Source organism: Triticum urartu, chromosome 7A (genome assembly GCF_056163025.1).
Source record: "Triticum urartu cultivar PI428250 chromosome 7A, HENAU_Tu73, whole genome shotgun sequence".
Classification (NCBI taxonomy): Eukaryota; Viridiplantae; Streptophyta; class Magnoliopsida; order Poales; family Poaceae; genus Triticum; species Triticum urartu.
Genome location: NC_141879.1, coordinates 589,635,658 through 589,643,191, shown reverse-complemented (window position 1 = coordinate 589,643,191; position 7,534 = coordinate 589,635,658).

Here is a 7,534-nt window from a genome sequence, read left to right as displayed (position 1 = left end):
ATTGGAAGTGGTCGATCCCACTAACAAGGGGACGGATGCTAACTCCAACAAGGGGAAGCTACTAGTGATCAAGTTCCTTTGACTAGTGGTAGAAGTGGAAATGGCATCTTTGCCCATGTTGAACCTCCACTTACTTATGGAGGACTGGTTCCCTCCATGCATATGAATCATGTTGGTCCTCCTTCCAAGCTTGTGAAAAATGAGGATTTTGCCTCTTGGGTGTATCACTTTAAATGTCATTTAAATCATAGTTCTACTAATCTTTGGAGAATTATTGAACAAGGTTTCTACCCGCACGACCCAAGCAACTTCACTCCTAGAGAAGCTGCGGACCATCAACTCAACGAGTCTGCTCTCTTCATTCTCCAAGAAGCAATTCCTCCCGAAGATATTGCACACCTCCGACCTTTCATCGTGGCTAAGGAAGTATGGCAACATGTTGTTTCCATTTACAATGGAAGCGCAAGCATTCAACTCTCCAACTTTGAAGTGGTGCAAGATGAAGCTGATGAGTTTGCGATGAATGAAGATGAAGAACCTCGTGAGCTTTACAGGAGATTAACCACTCTCGCGGTCTCACTCCAAGATCATGGAAGCAAGGATACATATGACAATTGGATCAAAGGGCAAGTTTCTCAAGGCAATGATGCCCTACCATAAGGCCATGTGCTCCGTCATCCGTCAAAGGCCAGACTTTCACGTCTTGTCCTCAAGTGAAGTGTTGGATGAGTTTGTTGCAATGAGGATCTTGGACAAGACTGCTGATAATGCGGTGTTGCATTCTCAACGAGCAAAGAAGCTAGTGTGGAATAAGAGGGTGAAGAGGTAGAAGAGGAGTGTTGCCCCAAAGATACCAAATATGCTTATCATGAGCACATGACTCTCGCTTCATGGCAATTTTCGAGCAAGAAGAACTCAAGTCCCAACTTCAACAAGAACAACTCAAGTGGCACAAAGGGCAAGCAACGTGTGAGTACATGCTATAATTGTGGCAATGTGAGCCACTTTGTTGCAGAATGCCCGTACGAGAAGGGAAGACAATGGTGGCAAGCTTATCTGAAAAGACAAGGCCAAGTCCTTCCCCAACAAGAACAACTTCACCAAGAAGACTCCTCCCAAGGGGTTGGTGGCACAAGAAGAGTACAATGAGGAGGAGGATGATGATGATGATGGTGAGACGGTTGCCATGGCCTCCATTGCTATTGCAACAACTCCACAGGTGTGTCCCTCTTTGACTCACCCAACGAGAACATCACCGCCAAGTGCCTCATGGCCAAAGCCACCAACAAGGTAACCCCCAACATCAAAACCACCATCACTACTAATCCAACCTTGACGGATTGCATTGATGAAAGTGAGGGTCGAAGGAGGAAGAAAATGAATTTGAGTCTTTTATGAGTAAGATCAAGGGTAAACCCAAGAAGCACTTCGTTGCTCTCTTGGAACAACTTGGTGAAGCCAATGACATGATCGAGGCTCACGAAGAAACCATCTCTAAGATGGAAGGGCATAGTCATGACTATGCCGATGATATATCGGTTCTCTCTAATGCGCTTGAGGAAGAGCGTGGTCACTGTTTGGCTCTTGAGGAGGCACACAACGATGGTCATGCTAAATTAAAGAAAGATCTTGATGATGCTCTTATTGTATCTCGTGTGCTCAATTTCGAGAAGGCTAAACTTGGGGTTGACCATGCTAGACTCAAGGAGGAGTTTGATATACTTGACAAGGCTCACAAGGCCTTGAAGAGTGCTCATGCTAGCCTCAAAGAGTCTCATGATTAACTCCAAGTGAAGATAATCAAGGAGAAATCCACATTCCCTCATATGGTTTTAATTGATAATGCAAATGCTACTAAACCGTGTTGTAAGCATGTGCATCTTGTGGAGGATAATGCCAAGTTGAAGAAGCAACTTGAGAAAGGCCTTGTGTCTTGAATACAAGGTGAGAAGAACCTCAACGACCTTTTGAGCAATCAAAAGGAAGTTGTGGGCAAGGAGGGAATTGGGTTTGCACCCAAGTCCAAGAATAAGAAGAAGAATGACAAGGCCAAACAACCTGCTCCGCTCAAGCAAACTTTGCGGAGGGAGAGGGTGCTTCTAAGGAGAAGAAGAACAATGTGAAGGGTGGTGGTGTTAAGAAGGTCAATGCCACCCCTTTAACAAAGCCCGCGACTTTAACCCTTATTATGTGTTATGTCGTGCTAGTGATGGGCATGTTTATGCCAAATTTGTTGGTTCTTCTTATGAGTACATTGAATGGTCTATTTGGGTTCCTAAGACCCTTGTTACTAACATCAAAGGACCCATTACAAAATGGGTACCTAAAACCAAGCATTGCTATCTTGTAGGTGTTTGCTTCCGGTGGGGGATCATGGTTGCTCGATTGTGGAGCCACAAATCATATGACCGGAAGCAAGGACTTGGTGGCGGACGTGCACAAAGTTTCATCTATGCCCACCAATGTCAAATGGGGTGATGCTTCATCTTCTAAAGTATTGGGTCTTGGCAAGGTGTCATTTCACTACAAAAAAAGACACATCCGTGACATTTTGGGCCGAACGAATTTTTTTTCTGTCATACTTTTGACACTTCTATGACGATAGTTGTGACAAAACCCGGTTGTTGGAAATATGCCCTAGAGGCAATAATAAATTATTTATTATTATTATATTTCCTTGTTCATGATAATCGTTTATTATCCATGCTAGAATTGTATTGATAGGAAACTCAGATACATGTGTGGATACATAGACAACACCATGTCCCTAGTAAGCCTCTAGTTGACTAGCTCGTTGATCAATAGATGGTTACGGTTTCCTGACCATGGACATTGGATGTCGTTGATCACGGGATAACATCATTAGGAGAATGATGTGATGGACAAGACCCAATCCTAAGCCTAGCACAAGATCATGTAGTTCATATGCTAAAGCTTTTCTAATGTCAAGTATCATTTCCTTAGACCATGAGATTGTGCAACTCCCGGATACCGTAGGAGTGCTTTGGGTGTGCCAAATGTCATAACGTAACTGGGTGGCTATAAAGGTACACTACAGGTATCTCTGAAAGTGTCTGTTGGGTTGGCACGAATCGAGACTGGGATTTGTCACTCCGTGTAAACGGAGAGGTATCTCTGGGCCCACTCGGTAGGACATCATCATAATGTGCAAAATGTGATCAAGGAGTTGATCACGGGATGATGTGTTACGGAACGAGTAAAGAGACTTGCCGGTAACGAGATTGAACAAGGTATCGGGATACCGATGATCGAATCTCGGGCAAGTGTCGTACCGATAGACAAAGGGAATTGTATACGGGATTGATTAAGTCCTTGACATCATGGTTCATCCGATGAGATCATCCTGGAACATGTGGGAGCCAACATGGGTATCCAGATCCTGCTGTTGGTTATTGACCGGAGAGTCATCTCGGTCATGTCTGCATGTCTCCCGAACCCGTAGGGTCTACACACTTAAGGTTCGGTGACGCTAGGGTTATAGAGATATTAGTATGCGGTAACCCGAAAGTTGTTCGGAGTCCCATATGAGATCCCGGACGTCACTAGGAGTTCCGGAATGGTCCAGAGGTAAAGAATTATATATAGAAAGTGCTATTTCGGCCATCGGGACAAGTTTCGGGGTCACCGGTATTGTACCGGGACCACCGGAAGGGTCCCGGGGGTCCACCGGGTGGGGCCACCTGCCCCGGGGGGCCACATGGGCTGTAGGGGGTGCGCCTTGGCCTATATGGGCCAAGGGCACCAGCCCCAAGAGGCCCATGCGCCAAGAGAAGAGGGAAAGGAAGAGTCCTAAAGGGGGAAGGCACCTCCGAGGTGCCTTGGGGAGGAGGGACTCCTCCCCTGGCCGCACCCTTCTTTGGAGGAAGGGCCAAGGCTGTGCCCCCCCTCTCCCTTGGCCCTATATATAGTGGGGGAAGGGAGGGCAGCAACACCTAAGCCCTGGCGCCTCCCTCTCCCTCCCATGACACATCTCCCTCCTCCCGCAGCGCTTGGCGAAGCCCTGTTGGAATCCCGCTACTTCCACCACCACGCCGTCGTGCTGCTGGATCTCCATCAACCTCTCCTCCCCCCTTGCTGGATCAAGAAGGAGGAGACGTTGCTGCTCCGTACGTGTGTTGAACGCGGAGGTGCCGTCCGTTCGGCGCTAGGATCATCGGTGATTTGGATCACGACGAGTACGACTCCATCAACCCCGTTCTCTTGAACGCTTCCGCGCGCGATCTACAAGGGTATGTAGATCCACTCCTCCCTCGTTGCTAGATGACTCCATAGATTGATCTTGGTGACACGTAGGAATTTTTGAATTTATGCTACGTTCCCCAACAGTGGCATCATGAGCTAGGTCTATGCGTAGTTTCTATGCACGAGTAGAACACAAAGTAGTTGTGGGCGTTGATTTTGTTCAATATGCTTACCGTTACTAGTCCAATCTTGATTCGGTGGCATTGTGGGATGAAGCGGCCCGGACCGACCTTACACGTACTCTTACGTGAGACTGGTTCCACCGACTGACATGCACTAGTTGCATAAGGTGGCTAGCGGGTGTCTGTCTCTCCCACTTTAGTCGGATCGGATTCGATGAAAAGGGTCCTTATGAAGGGTAAATAGCAATTGGCATATCACGTTGTGGTTCTTGCGTAGGTAAGAAACGTTCTTGCTAGAAACCCATAGCAGCCACGTAAAACATGCAAACAACAATTAGAGGACGTCTAACTTGTTTTTGCAGGGTATGCTATGTGATGTGATATGGACAAAAGGATGTGATGAATGATATATGTGATGTATGAGATTGATCATGTTCTTGTAATAGGAATCACGACTTGCATGTCGATGAGTATGACAACCGGCAGGAGCCATAGGAGTTGTCTTAATTTATTTATGACCTGCGTGTCAACATAAACGTCATGTAATTACTTTACTTTATTGCTAACCGTTAGCTGTAGTAGTAGAAGTAATAGTTGACGAGACAACTTCATGAAGACACGATGATGGAGATCATGGTGTCATGCCGGTGACGATGATAATCATGGAGCCCCGAAGATGGAGATCAAGAGGACCAAAGTGATGATGGCCATATCATGTCACTATTTGATTGCATATGATGTTTATCATGTTTATGCATCTTGTTTGCTTAGAACGACGATAGTAAATAAGATGATCCCTCATTAAAATTTCAAGAAAGTGTTCCCCCTAACTGTGCACCGTTGTGAAAGTTCGTCGTTTCGAAGCACCACGTGATGATCGGGTGTGATAGATTCTTACGTTCACATACAACGGGTGTAAGCCAGATTTACACACGCAAAACACTTAGGTTGACTTGACGAGCCTAGCATGTACAGACATGGCCTCGGAACACAAGAGACCGAAAGGTCGAGCATGAGTCGTATGGCAGATACGATCAACATGAAGATGTTCACCGATGTTGACTAGTCCGTCTCACGTGATGATCGGACACGACCTAGTTGACTCGGATCATGTAATCACTTAGATGACTAGAGGGATGTCTATCTGAGTGGGAGTTCATAAGATGAACTTAATTATCCTGAACATAGTCAAAAGGTCTTCACAAATTATGTCGTAGCTCGCGCTTCAGTTCTACTGTTTAGATATGTTCCTAGAGAAATTTTAGTTGAAAGTTGATAGTAGTAATTATGCGGACTAGGTCCGTAAACTGAGGTTTGTCCTTATTGCTTCATAGAAGGCTTATGTCCTTAATGCACCACTCAGTGTGCTGAACCTCGAACGTTGTCTATGGATGTTGCGAACATCTGACATACACATTTTGATAACTACGTGATAGTTTAGTTAAACGGCTTAGAGTTGAGGCACCGAAGACGTTTTGAAACGTCGCGAAATATATGAGATGTTTCGAGGGCTGAAATTGGGATTTCAGGCTCGTGCCCACGTCAAGAGGTATAAGACCTCCGACGATTTTCTTAGCCTGCAAACTAAGGGAGAAAAGCTCAATTGTTGAACTTGTAATCAGATTGTCTGAGTACAACAATCGCTTGAATCGAGTGGGAGTTGATCTTCCAGATGAAATAGTGATGGTTCTCCGAAGTCATTACCACCAAGCTGCTTGAGCTTCGTGATGAACTATAGTATATCAGGGACATATATGATGATCCTTGAGATATTCGCGATGTTTGACACCACAAAAGTAGAGATCAAGAAGGAGCATCAATTGTTGATGGTTGGTGAAACCACTAGTTTCAAGAAGGGCAAGGGCAAAAAGGGATGCTTCATGAAACGGCAAATCAACTGCTGCTCTAGTGAAGAAACCCAAGGTTGAACCCAAACCCGAGACTAAGTGCTTCTGTAATAAAGGGAACAGCCACTGGAGCAGAATTACCCTAGATACTTGGTAGATGAGAAGGCTGACAAGGTCGATAGAAGTATATTGGATATACATTGTGTTGATGTGTACTTTACTAGTACTCCTAGTAGCACCAGGGTATTAGATACTGGTTCGGTTGCTAAGTGTTAGTAACTCGAAATAAAAGCTACGGAATAAACGGAGACTAGCTAAAGGTGAGCTGACGATATGTGTTGGAAGTGTTTCCAATGTTGATATGATCAAGCATCGCACGCTCCCTCTACCATCGAGATTGGTGTTTGCGTTGAGCATAGACATGATTGGATTATGTCTATCGCAATACGGTTATTCATTTAAGGAGAATAATGGTTACTCTGTTTATTTGAATAATTCCTTCAATGGTTTTGCATCTAAAATGAATGGTTCATTGAATCTCGATCATAGTGATACACATGTTCATGCCAAAAGATATAAGATAGTAATGATAGTACCACCTACTTGTGGCACTGCCACTTAAGTCATATCGGTATAAAACGCATGAAGAAGCTCCATGTTGATGGATCTTTGGGCTCACTCGTTTTTGAAAAGTTTGAGACATGCGAGCCATGTCTATTGGTGTATATGCATGAAGAAACTCCATGCAAATGGACCATTTGGACTCACTTGATTTTGAATCACTTGAGACATGCAAATCATACCACATGGGCAAGATGACTGAAAGCCTCGTTTTCAGTAAAATGGAACTAGAAAGCAACTTGTTGGAAGTAATACATTTTGATGTGTGCAGTCCAATGAGTGCTGAGGCGTGTAGTGGATATCGTTATGTTCTTACTTCACAGGTGATTTGAGTAGATGTTGAGTACATTTACTTGATGAATCACGAGTCTGAATTATTGAAAGGTTCAAGTAATTTCAGGGTGAAGTTGAAAGATCATCGTGACAAGAGGATAAAATATCTATGATATGATCATAGAGATGAATATCTGAATTACGAGTTTGGCACAGAATTAAGACATTGTGGAAATTGTTTCACAACTAATACAGCCTGGAACACCATAGTGTGATGGTGTGTCCGAACATCATAACTGCACCCTATTGGATATGATGCATACCATGATGTCTCTTATTGAATTACCACGATAGTTTATGGGTTAGGCATTAAAGACAACTACATTCACTTTAAATAGGGCACCACGT